Raw genomic sequence first — 14054 nt, 5'->3', positions numbered from 1 at the left:
GATTAAGAGGGAGGAGGGTTGGTTGCAGGATTGGCCAGAACAATTAGAAACCGAGGCAGGACAATTTAGGGAAACTGAGTCAGGACAATAAAAGAGAACTGTGGCAAAACATCCTAATCGCATGTTTTCTACATGCATGTCCTCTACACACATTTTCTTTCATGTGGTCTCCATATGTGTTCCCTGTGCATGAATGTTCCCTTGCATAGATGTTCTCATGTATGCACAAGAAGGTGACATGCATTTCTCTCTGGTGCTATTTAAAGCAGAAGACAGGTAGTGTGTTAGTGTGTCATAGCTGACAATCAAACTCATCCACTCAAAGTGGTATCCCACAAAATGTTTCCAGGCTGAGCTTTCTAGAGAGCCTAGGGTGTAAGGGTGCTTCTAGGAGTGACACTCCCCTGTCAGGAAGAAGACCAAATCCTTTATGTACAGAATAATATGAACTCAGAACCTACTGTTAATTCATGTATTCTATCTCCAATTTAGTTAACATCTTTAAAGATATTCACCACAATCTTTTGTTGAGATTGGGAAGAGACCCCAACCTCAGTCAGTGTCTCAAAAGAATTTGCAGACTTGAACCCATATCCAAGTCAAGGGGCAAGTTTATTGTAATTGTAACACCAATTGAAATGGGTGGGCTAAGTTCCAAAAGAATTTAGCAAAGAACCTGGAGCAAGGAGACAAATTTATCCTGTTGTTTATGTCACTGATATGCTGATTTTATGGCCTAGAGGAAGAACTGAAGAGTGGCCTCAGGAATCTGGTTATCACTGACCAGCAGATCTAGGATTATTCTAAGGTCAGAAGACTTTAGAATCATTGACAGACAGATTGTTAGAACGATAGCAGCTAAGATCCAAGGACCTCAGGATCCCTAACATGTCTTCACTAAAGTCTAAGGGAAGAAATATTAATATCTTCCTAGGCCAGAAAACTTTTACAATCATTGAAGGACAGATTATTAGAACAATATAACTCCAAGGTTGAGAGTGGGGACCTTGGGATCATAGATTCCAAAGCCAGAAGACTTTCAAATCATTGACAGATTATTAGAACAGAAATACCCCAAGATCAGGGACCTCCCTAGTGCTGTTTCCCCTAGAAGCTATATTCCATCAGTTTGGGACAACCTTGATAGGAATTTATCTTTCTCATACTATCTAGGAAGGAGCTCTTTAGCAACCCCCCATTGTCTATCCTCCAACCTCTAGGTATCTTCAAACAACCATTTGAAATATTGATTAGCTTATCTTTAGGCAGGATTTAGACTGGGTCTGTCAGATCTGGCTCCTGATCCCTCCTTCTGAGTTCCCTTTTTTATTTCTTTGGTGACTCTGAGAAGCCCCCAAAAGCATATTTCTCCTATAAAAGATTGGCTTATAATGAAGATCTTTGCTAAGTTCTCTTCAGACTACACCCACTATGAAGTACTCTCTTTCCCTCCCCATAGTGCCTTCCTTCTAATGGCACCATTCTCCTTACTCTAGCTAACTCTGGTATGTCTAATCTGCCAAATAATGGCTTTCTTCCACTTAAGGGAGTTACTTCCTTTTTTGTAAGTTCTTTTTCTTTTCTTTTTCTTTAGTTTAGCTATCTGCTTTCCCAGCTCTTTCATATTTACCATTCCTGGTGTCTATTATATCCCTTCATTTTGTCTGTAACTTATTCTGTTAAATAAATCTATTACTTTTTATCAAAGAGAATGATCATTGTGAATTTGTCACATGATTATTTTGAACTAGCTATTGTTATCCCGACCCACACCAATTGCATTGTTGTTTGTCCTTCATTCTTGAAGAGGACCATAACATCAGGGAGATGATATTCTGATAGCTTGGGATGGGGAGAGGCATTCTGATATTCTGAAATGTAAGATCTTTTATCCTTATCAAACATTCTGATTATTAAGAGGGAGGGCTTACTCCATGACATGCAAGTGAATTGGATTTAAGTGAAGGAGGGGTGGCTCATTTTACCCTCCAGAGTCATCTGGGTCCAGTGGACAGATATAGATCGGCATGATTGGAGACAACCCTGCATGCAATGGGAGACCTTGATCTTTTTAAACCATGGTCTTCAATAGGACACTGTATTAAACCACAGGGAATGATGTCTTATAGATGAGGCAGATGCCTATGGCCTTGACTTGGCTCTTAGGATGAGTCAGAAACTAAAGCAGGCAGTGTATAAAATAGCCCAGAAGAAACCTCTAAAACAGCAGCCACAGTGGCCAGTGTCTCAAACTCCACGATAGGGATTGGGAAGCACATCATCGTTCTTCTTCTCCTCCTCCTCCTCCTCTTTTTCCTCCCTTCCTCTTCCTCCTCCTCCTCCTCCTTGTCCTTCTCCTCTTCCTCCTCCTCCTCTGTCACCATTGTCATCTCCATCTTCTTCTTCTTTATTGTCTTCTGTTTTAAAAGCTTCTCTTATTTATTCTATACCCTTGGATCAAACTTTTTATTTTGTTATTGAGGCAAAACAAAGGAGGAATCACCATTCAAACCATCCCCCATCTGCCTAATCACATGTGCCTCTACATGCATGTTTTCTACACATATTTTCTTCCATCTGCCTGGATTGATGGTGAATTTTATCAATAGCTAAAGCCCCACTAAAGCCAGCTCATCAGAGGACTCTTTGAACTCTTGTTACTCAAGGTGCTTCAAGAGCACTGGGCATCTGCTACTCTTCTTTCTGGGAAACAGAATCGTATGACTTGGCTCCTCACCGAAACTTTGTGAATTGGTTATGGCTCACTGAGAGTCATTGGCACCTTTTGTAACACTCTGCCTGACAAACAGCAGTAATCAAATATGGGGTTATTGAACGTTCAAATTAGTCACAGAAAGAAAAGGTCAGAAAGAAGGCAGAGAGGGGTGATGTGGATTCAAGGGATCATAGTGACTGTCCATAACTTTTATCAATTTTGATTTGCCAAGATGGCATTTTATTCAATTTATTTATTTCAATAAAATTGGTTTCCCTTGCAATCCCACATATTTTATTTTATTCATACAAACTTGATTCTCAGAAGGGGTCCACAAGCTTTGCCAAATTGACCACCCAAGGGGTTGATGACCCCAAAAGATTAAAAACTCCTGGTGGAATATGGAATATAATAAAGGAACATATTATTAGTTACAGCGTGATGGGGGCAAAGGAGAGATTCAGACAAAGGACTTGAGGAAAATGTGAGGAGAGAATGTTTCTATAGAGAGATAATGTTCTTTTCTGCACTCCCTACTTATAATTTGGAGCCCATGGGGGTAGATCAGGATGATGAGTCTCTCAAACTATTTGGGAGATGGAGAAAGAAGACTGGAGGGATCCCAAGCAATCAACTGGATCTGTCCCTGGCTAACACTCCTGAGGAGCATTCTCTTTCTAGGGGAACTTCTCCCAGGGATAAGGGGAAATCTCTTCCAAGTGAGTCTCTAAGCCTGATTACGCCTGGTGAGGTCAGAACTCCTTCAGAGTAGCACTGGAGTGTTCAAGGACACTAGCACCTCTGGTGTGAGGAGTTTTGAACCCTTTTCAGGGCTGCTCAGGACACCTGTAGTATCCACCTGGCACTCAACTTTTACCTATAATTTCAAGAAGTTACAGTACTCCTAGATAGCAAACCATTTGACTAAATCAGGTTGAAAGTAACCAACAAGGCTCAAACTCACCAGTAAGTTAGGAGGGAAGTTTTACTCCAAGCATATGAAGACTTTCTCCATTGGGATAGGTGAATGAGAACAATTTGTTCCAATGACCATGAGCGTGGTCAGATATCAAATCCTCCACTGCATCCTGCACCATCAACAGTTGTCTTTACTTTTATTCTGATGCTGGACTTTGATGACTCTGGAAGAGAATGATGACTTTGTACACTTCTGTCTCACTTAAATTCAATTCCCACAGAAGCCAAGACACTCTTTGAAAGCAAAGGACAAATAACAACAATAACAGGAGCAGCAGCAACAAGAGCAACAGCAAGAACAAGAACCTAGAGAAAGACCATGCTGTTGTCTACATTAAGTTGAACTGTTTGAGATGCATTAGGGAAGTGGCTTCCAAACTGTGTTGCAGTGCTCCCTTTTACTAGAAAAAATGTCCTTGTCCTTTTTTTATATCTCCTTTCTTTTATGAAATAATTTACAGAAATAAATGTCTTGGTATTTTATTCAAATGAAATTAAGAATTTATCGTAGCACATAAGGGGACTCATAATAAAAGTAGTGTACATAATTGTTGTTCTGCTTTCATTATCAGAGGATCAGAGTTTTGGAGATGGAATGGACCTTCTGGGTCATCTAGTACATGGATTTCTAACCTCATAGTTCTAGGGGCTAAGAGAAACTTGTGTGTATGTATGTGGGGGATATAAGGAAGATTGTTAAATAATTATTTTATCCTATTGATCTAATCTTCCTGATTCTAAGCCCAGTGGTCTATGCACTATGTCACTATATGACTGGCCCAGGCAGACTCTGAGGACAAGGTTACTATAGGGGATTAGGACCTTTAGGGATGATTGGAGAGGAAACCCTTGGGCCTTAGTGGATATCTACACTAGGGATATTAGGATCTTGCTGGGCAAAGGCTGGGCAGTTGCTATTGGCCTACTGGAAAGTCTGCACCTTATACTAACAGCCAATGCTTCTTTTCAGACAGACAAGATTTTCCCACACTGGTCCCGGGTGGAACAATCATCCACCTGGGTGACTGAAGTGATCAATTCATTGAAAGTATACAAGAACTTTTCCCTTTTATCCCTTCATAAGAATAAATAGTTTATTTCTCCTGAGACAGGACTTAGAGAGCTTGCAGATTTATTTAAAAAGTCTCCAAAAGTTTGTCTTTCCAAATTCACACATACCCAGTCTGTTCCCCACCTGCAGGAGGATGGGGCAAGGCCTCAGAGCTTTCAATCATGAGCCCTGCTTTTTCACTCCCTCCCTGGGATTTCCACAGCTGCTGGGAAGGCCAAGGAAGGCACCCTCTTCTGATTTTAAGGGCCTAAAAAATTAAGCCTTTCAATGATTAATTTTAAAGGGGCTTTGCCTGCCTTGTGCCTTCTGGAGTCCAAACTAAGCAAAAATTAGAATGTTCAAATGAGAAACACAACATCTAACAGCCAAGATTGAGGATCAGCCTTAAAAATATTTACAACTGAAGGGAAAGGGACCTGTATGTGCCAAAATGTTTGTGGCAGCCCTGTTTGTAGTGGCCGGAAACTGGAAAATGAGTGGATACCCATCAATTGGAGAATGGTTGGGTAAATTGTGGTATATGAATGTTATGGAATATTATTGTTCTATAAGAAATGACCAGCAGGATGAATACAGAGAGGCTTGGAGAGACCTACATGAACTGATGCTGAGTGAAATGAGCAGAATCAGGAGATCATTATATACCTCAACAACGATACTATATGAGGATGTATTCTGATGGAAGTGGATTTCTTTGACAAAGAGATCTAACTCAGTTTCAATTGATCAATGATGGACAGAAGCAGCTACACCCAAAGAAAGAACACTGGGAAATGAATGTAAACTGTTTGCTTTTTTGTTTTTCTTCCCGGGTTATTTCTACCTTCTGTATCTAGGATATACAGTGACATATTTAACATGGATAGAACTACTTACCATCTGGGGGAGGGGGTGGAGGGAGAGAGGGGAAAAATCAGAACAGAAGTGAGTGCAAGGGATAATGTTATAAAAAATTACCCTGGCATGCGTTCTGTCAATAAAAAGTTATTTAAAATATTTACAACTGGATCATCTAATCTAATCTTATTTTATAAATCTTTAGCAAGATTCATACTTTATATAACATCCAGTTGTCCACCCCACAATCTTTCTTTATATTGGTCACACTTCTCAGCCCTTTTCCATCTCATCATTTGGGCTCAAAAATCAAATCTATGATGACACACTTTCATTGTTCTTGGAAAGAATGGATCAATTGACTTCCCTATGGATCAACTCCTCATTCCATGTACTGTATTGTATTATAATGCACATATACTGTAAACACTCACTCCTTTAGCTGTGGTCACCACTTCCCTAAATACAGTGTCTTCCCTTAGTAGAATGTAAGCTCTTGAAGAGAGGGAGAAGTCTCATTTTTATATTTGTATCTTCAGAATTTGGACAGTGTTTTGATCATAGTAAAATTTCAATATATGTTCTTTCTTCTTTCCCTTCCTCTCTTCCTTCTTTTCTTTTCCTTATCTGAGTTCATATAGTTAATAAGTGGCAAGATTCTTGACCTTTCATTTTGGTAAGCTGGCAGATTTCAACCAGGGTATGCTATGAGAAAATCTCAAGGAACAAGATATCAGGAAAGGACAAGGATATCTTTTCCTGACAAGACTTTACCCCTTATATTTGGAGATTCTGGGAAATTCAAGAACATGGTCTCTCATTTGTCATTTTTATGTTTTATCTAATTCCTCTTTCTCAGGAAGATGGCAAGGGCCCTGGTGGTTGTTATTGGCCTGTTCCTATCAATTCCCTGAGGAACAAGATATCTGAATCAATCTGGATCCAATATTACTATGGTATTTCCCTTTATTACAATTCTTCTGGAAGGAGATTCTTTGGCTCTCCATATGTAGAGAGGCCATCTCAGGTAGTCTAGGTATGTGCCAGACCCACCCCCTTCCTAATATTTGAAGGGCTGTCATGGGAAAAAGCAGGATTAGATTTATTCTCCTTGAGACTTACATGAACTGATACTAAGTGAAGTGAGCAGAACCAGGAGATCATTGTACACGGCAACAAGAAGATTATATGGTGATCAATTCTGATAGATATGGTTCTTTTCAACAATGAGATGATTCAGGCCAGTTCCAATGTGATGGAGACAGCCATCTGCATCCAGAGAGAAAATTGTGGGAACTGAGTGTGGATCACAATGTAGTATTTTTATTCTTTTTGTTGTTCTTTGTTTGCATTTTAAAAATTTTTTCCCCTTTTTTTGATCTGATTTTTCTTGTGCAACATGATAATTGAAGAAATATGTTTAGAAGAATTGCCGATGTTTAACATATACTTGGTTTCTTGGATTACTTGGTGTCTGGGGAGGGGGTTGGGGAAAAGGAGGGAAAAAATTTGGAACACAAAGTTTTGCAAAGGTGGATGTTGAAAATTATCTATGCACATATTTTGAAAATAAAAAGCTTTAATTAAAAAAAAGATTTATTCTCCTTGTGGCAGAGAACAGGACTGGAGGACGTTGCAGAAAGGAAGAATTAGGCTGGAAAAAACAATAATGTGGAATGATCTGCCTTGGTTGGTGGTGAGTCCCCCATCATCAGAAGTATTCAAGTAGAATCTAAATGAGTTCTTGTGAGAGATGCTGTAGTAGGTATTCTCAGTTAGGTGTGGGTTTAATAAGACCTTTCTGAAGTCTCTTCCACCTCTGAGATTCAGCAATTCAATAATTTTGCAAAGAACTTCAAGAGAAAAAAACCCGTTTTAAAATGACAAACACCAGTATATTGTCAGATGGTCCAACTGGCCACAGGGCAGAACTTGATGGGTTTAAAATTGCTTGGCTGGACAGAAGGCTTTTGGAAGTAGTAACAGCATTCTGTCTTGTCCATTTTTGAGTGCTATTGAGTCTAAAGTCAATGGACCCCTCCCTTCTACCCAAGGCGGATGTCCTGACAGTTACATCAAACCTTTCAGAGCATTTAGCTGTGGATGGAGTATTATAGAAAATCACTCCTGAGATCAAACCCCTTCTTCAGAGACCCAGTTGTCCAGAGAAAATCAGTAGCCCGGGGGGGGGGGGGCTGGCTGAAGGGATTTATGCTTACACTTTGTGAGGGTTTTTCCAGTTATTTGATTCTTGGTCCTCTGGGTTGGAGATTTCTAAATAATTTAGCTCTCAGCTAAATGTCTGCCTCTGTTCCTCAACAATAGCTGTACCTGTCAAGTTATAAATTCAGTGCATCGGGGGAGACAGATCCATCCCCATGTGCTTCACTGCACAGGGATTCAGGTGGAAAAGACAATTTAAGACATCTTCTTAAAGTGATAGAGACAATTACAGCAGAAAGACTGAAAGAATTCTGGGAGTGGTTTCAAATCTTGGTGTCCTGGGACCCCTATTTATTGCCCCACCATGGGCCAATTACTTTCTTAGCTTAGCCTTAGGACTGTGACATCTACTCTTACAGATGGATCACAATATATACCGGCAAAAAAATTGCACATCAAAGGCAAGGCATAAGACTTCCAGAGAAATGGAGCTGTGACCCCACTCCCTTCCAAGGAAGCAAAGGCTGAGTGTCTCTTGGAGGATCTAAGCCCAGGTCTAGGAGTCATGCATGGACCATACATGTCTTGGTCCCCTGGAACCACAGAGACATGGCTTTCTTGAAGGTCTTTGGTTACTTTTTATCCTTTTCTCTAAACTTCACCTTCAATTTTTTCATTTTTCAAAATTTTTTGAGGGTGGCACTTTTAAATCACTGCTGACTCTTTATGGCCATGCCCTTAAAGACAATATTTCAATATTGTTATAAATAAATAACATTTATATATCACCTACTACATGCCAGGAACTGTACAAAATGCTCATTTAATCCTCACAACAAGCCTGAGATGGAGACACTATTATTATCTCCATTTTACAGATGAGGGAATTGAGGCAGACAGAAGTGAAGTGACTTGCTCAGGGTCACACAGTTAGTGAGCATGTGAGACTGGATTTGAATCCAGGGCTTCCTGGCTCCAGGTTCAGCACTCTATCTACTGTACCACCTAGTGCCCTGGCTTTATGGTGATCAGGGGTTCTTGAGTTCTTATATTGAACTTTCCAGTTATTATGCTTTCTAAACAATCTATTAAAAAGAGAAAAGACTTTATTTGTATTATTAGTTATAAAATTATTTTATTGTAATTATTTAAATTTTATTTTTAAATTTTAAATTATTTTATTGTAATTATCTAAAATTTTTATATTTAGTTTTTAACATTTTAAATTATTTTATCACAATTATTTTAAATTATATAAAATTTAAAAATTTAAAATTTATTTTAAAAAATTTTAAATTTAAAATTATTTATTGTAATTATTAATTGCTATTATTATTTTATTTAACTCAAGTCATCTGTGAAGGGGTTGATGACATATAGTCTTTGACTTAGGCTTCAAAAATGGGGAAGAAAGTAGATCTTCAGGGTGTCTGTCATCTAACCTTGGCACCTGGCACAGAGCCTGAAATCTCACCCTTAGAGACTTCTTAACGATCTAAAGGGTTTGGCTTTCACACACTCCGTCAGCCGGTGTTTCCATGTCTTTTGTGTGTGCAGAATGCAGGCTAGCTAAGTCCCAGGTCTTGTTCTCCAGGAGCTTTTAATCTGGGAAGGCTGATGGCCTGTAGTCAGACAGAACTCGTGGCAAGAGCATGAGAGAGGTTCAAGCCGGAGGCTGCCCAAGCTCCAGGGTCATCAGGACAGGTCTTCTGAAAGGCATGTTTGGGAACATCAACAAAAGTTCCTCAGAGCTCATTAAATTCATGGAGAAGAAATGGAGGCTTAGAGATGAATAGACTTGTCCAAGATATCACAGGAAGGATTTGAACATGGGTCCTCCAATTCCAAAATCCAGCACTTGACCTACTCTGCGACATTGTCTCTCTGTTTTCTCTTTCTGTATGTCTCTCTCTGTTTCTCTATATGTCTCTATCTCTGTGTATCTATCTCTGTATCTCTCTCTGTATTTCTCTCTTTCTCTGGCTTTCTGTCTCTGTGTATCTGTCTCTCTGTCTTTGTCTCTGTCTCACTCTATATATCTATCTGTCTGTCTGTCTGTCTCTCTGTTTCTCTTTCCATGTGTCTCTTTCTCTCTGTTTCTCTGTCTCTATTTCTGTGTGTATCTATCTCTTTCATATTTCTCTCTTTTTCTGTCTTTCTGTCTCTCTCTGTGTATCTGTCTCTGTTGCTGCATCTTTTTTTGTCTCTATCTCATTCAGCCTCTCTGTTTCTCTCTGCGTGTCTTGTTCTGTCTCTCTCTGCCTCTTTTTGTCTCTGTCTCTTCTCTGTCTCTGTATCTCTGTCTTTATCTCTGTCTCACTTTGTGCTTCTTTGCCTCTGTCTCTCTGTATCTGTCTCTCTATCTCTGTGTCTGTCTTTGTCTCTGTCTCACTGTCTCTGTATCTCTGTTTTTATCTCTGTCTCACTCTGTCTGTCTGTCTCTATTTTTTTTTCTTCTCCTCCCCGGCATGGAGCTTTGTATCTCAGGGCCATGGTGTCTCCCTGAGATTTTCTCCCCCACTCCAGGTTTATTCTGCAGTGCTTGCCCAGGACACCAGTCACTAAATACTAGCTGCCTCTTAAGCATTTGCTGATCAGTCATTTCAATCCCGGTCAACTCTTCATGGTCCCATTTGGAATTTTCTTGGCACAGAGTTTGGAGTGGGTTGCTATTTCCTTAATTTTACAGATGAGGAAACTGACTGTCTATATTGTCTCCTTCTGTTCTTCTGATCGCTTTTCTCACCCATTTCTCTTTATTACTCTGCCATCTTCTGTCCATTCCCTCATTCTTTTCTCTCTCCTCTCTTCAGGGTCTCTGCTTTCCCCTGTATTTCTCTGACTCTCCCACCTCCCTGGCTTTTTACCATCACTGCCTCCAGCTTCATTTTACCTCTCCCTTCCTTCCTCCCTCCTCCTGCTATCCCAGACCCCATTGGCTGTCTCCAGCTGGGATTATGTCATGCTTGGCACAAGACTACCTGGAACCTCGGATGCAGAGTTAATGTCTCTCCCTTCTCATCCTCCTCAGCCAGATGAGAAGAATGACAATTTCTAACTCACGCCAGCAGAGTGCCTGTTGCTTAATGATCCCAGTGAATCCAATAACTAACAATCATAAACAATTCATTTTGTAAAAATTAATATTTGCCTACTAGAATAATCATAGCTGACATTTGTAGAGCACTTTAAGGTTTGGAAAAAGCTTTATATATTATATCTTAATTGATTCTCCCATGTGTTCTGAGCAGTAAGTGCCATTAGCTCCATTTTAGAGATGAGGGAATGAACATACAGCCAGCAAGTACCTGATCTGGGATACAAAACCAGATCTCTCTGATGTCAAGTCCATCCCTCTGTGCACCACCCCATGCTTCCTTCTTGGGAAAACTGCAAGATATCACATGAGTCCCTGGGGTTATGTGTGGCTAGGGAGCCCTTACCTGAACTTGTCTGTGACTTACAGTGTTCAAGAGGTGCCTCTGGGCAATCAAAAGGGAAGTGGCTTGCCCATGGACATGCATACAGTGGAAAAGACTGGATCTGAGCCAGATTGTCCTGACTATTTCTCTGGCATAAATAGGAAAAAAGTGAAAGTTTCTGTCTTCAATGACTTTACATTATAACAGGGAGACGGGCATCTGTATAGAAATCTGAGGCAGGGAACGAATTAATGGAAGCTGGGCAGAGAGGTTGATAGGCAATAAAGGAAGGAAGAAAAGAAACAAATATTTATTGAACACCTACTGTGCATGCACTATGCTAAGTACTTTACAAATATTATTTCATTTGATCCTCACAACAATTTTGGAGGTTGATACCATTATCATCCCCATTTTATAGATGAGGAAACTGAGGTGGGTGATTAAGTGACTTGGCAAGGGTCACACAGTAAGTGTCTGAGGCTGGATTTGAACTCAGGTTTTTTTTTTTTTTTGCCTCTAAGTTCAGTAACCTGTCACTAGGTCACCTGGGAGTCCATAGCATAGCTGAGCAATGAAGGAAGAAGATTATATCAGATAGAGTTGGGGAAGAAGTTCATTCTGGTTCTAGCAAGTGGACTTTTAAATTGCTTAGAGAAAGCTGGAAAGACTTGCATGAGCTGATGCTAAATGAAATGAGTAGAACCAAGAGAACATTGTACACTAACAAGATTATATGATGATCAACTATGGCAGAATTTGCTCTTTTCAACAATGAGGTGATTCTAGGCAGTTCCAATGGACTTATGATGGAAAGTGCCATCTGCATCCAGGGAGAGAACTATGGAGACTGAATGGGGATCAAAGCATAGCATTTTTACCTTTAAAAAAAGTAAAATAAAATGTTTGAATATGGAAGGTAGAATGTTGAATCTGGAGAAAAGCTCCACTCCAGTATGATTGGAAACAATAATCTTGGTCTAAGAAAACCCCAAATGGGAACTGTAAAACATGTACAGGAAGGGGATTTTTTTTTTGGGAGGGGGGAAGGGAATAAGCATATATTAAGGATCTACTTATGTATTAGGAGCTTTGCTAAGCAATTTATAAATGTTATCTGATTTGATCCTCACAACATCATTCCTGAGAGATAGATGCCAATATTATTTTTATTTTACAGCTGGGGAAACTGAGGTAGAGTTTAAATGACTTGTCTAGGATTACTAGCTAGCAAGTGTTAGAGTTCACATTTGCACTCAGGTCTTCCTGATTCCAGGTCCACTACCCTTACCACTACACCATTTCATCATTTAATTATCTGTCTACAAGGACATTCTAAGCACAGCCACCCACAGCACACTGCTGGGTAAGGGGAGAGAAAGTATAAGACAACTACAGGTGCACAAGAGGTTGGACCACATTGCCAGTGAAGGATGGTATAAGAGAATTGCATGACTAGAACAGGAAGTGAGTTGCTCTTTGGCAGTGACATTGACTTAGATAAGAAGTTAAATACAGTCAGGGTTAGGTGTGATGGGTTAAATAGAAATGGAAAGAAGTATGGGATAGTTAGGTTTAGAGAGACAGAGTTAGAGCTAAATAACCCTACTCTGGTTATATAGCTAGAATAAAGGATAACTAAGGGACAGCCCATATTCTCCATTGGTATCCATGCAACATCAAGGAATATCAAAGAGGTGAAAATCAAAGCAATTATTAGAAGTCAATTAATTAATTTTTGCTGAGACAATTGGGGTTAAGTGACTTGCCCAGCGTCCCTGGGACTTGGGAACTCAGGTCCTTGGGACTTCAGGGCTGGTGCTCTGTCCACTGAACCAATTAACTGCTCCTAGTAGAAGTTACTGGGCTCAATTATATGTTGATTGAGTAATTTAAGTGAAATGGAAGAATACTTAAAAAATATAAACTGCCTAGATTAACAGAAGAGCAAATAAAACATCTAAAGAAACATCTTTATAGACCAATTATTAGGTAGGAGATATAACAATATATCACAAAGATTATACATTATGACCAAATGGGATTTATAATAGGAAGGTAGGGATGGTTTGACATGAGGAAAACTATTTTTTAAAATAATAGCTTTTTATTTTCAAAATATATACAAAGAAAGTTTTCTACATTCACCCTTGCAAAACATTGTGTTCCAAATTTTTCTCCTTCCTTCCCCCTCTTGCAGACAGCAAGTAATCTAATATAAACATGTGCAGTTCTTCTATAATAAGAGATAGTAGTAAAAAATATAAAGGAAGAACAACACTAGATCTTAAACTATAAATTAGTTTAACTATTAATAAAACTGAGAGATAATTTATTTGAACCCCTACTCTATTCAATCAGTATTGATCAGTTTGATAGAATCATATCAAAGTTCCATATATAAGGCTATGAATTGCAGATTCTAAATTCACTTGCTTAATTATGCTTAACTATATTAACTTTAAAAGGAAATTAACCAAAGGCCCTCCACTCTTGTTTTATCATGAACAAGGCCAGTGTGGCAGAGACAATTACATAGAGAATATCTCAAAATAATTTTGTACCTCTGGATCAGTTCTGTATCCAATAGAAGCAGGTGTCTGTTTTTTGCCCACTTAAATCACTGACTGTGATTGTACTATTTTCTCCTGCCGAACTTAAGAAGAAGCCTATCCATCTCATGTTGGGGATATTCCTTGCTTCACCCAACTAGTTCTGCAAGCTGTTTTTAAATGAGTAGGCATCTATCCATATAAAAATAGGGCCTTGGAAGGAGGAGGCATCTCAGATCATGAGGAAGATCCGAGGTCCACTTCATTAGAGGGACCATGGACCCTTTAATAAAGTGCCATTAATTCAGAGTTCT

The sequence above is a fragment of the Antechinus flavipes genome, chromosome 6 (assembly GCF_016432865.1).
Source record: "Antechinus flavipes isolate AdamAnt ecotype Samford, QLD, Australia chromosome 6, AdamAnt_v2, whole genome shotgun sequence".
NCBI classification, from domain to species: Eukaryota; Metazoa; Chordata; class Mammalia; order Dasyuromorphia; family Dasyuridae; genus Antechinus; species Antechinus flavipes.
The sequence above is the reverse complement of the archived record's forward strand: the minus strand, read 5'-3'. Positions refer to the sequence as shown.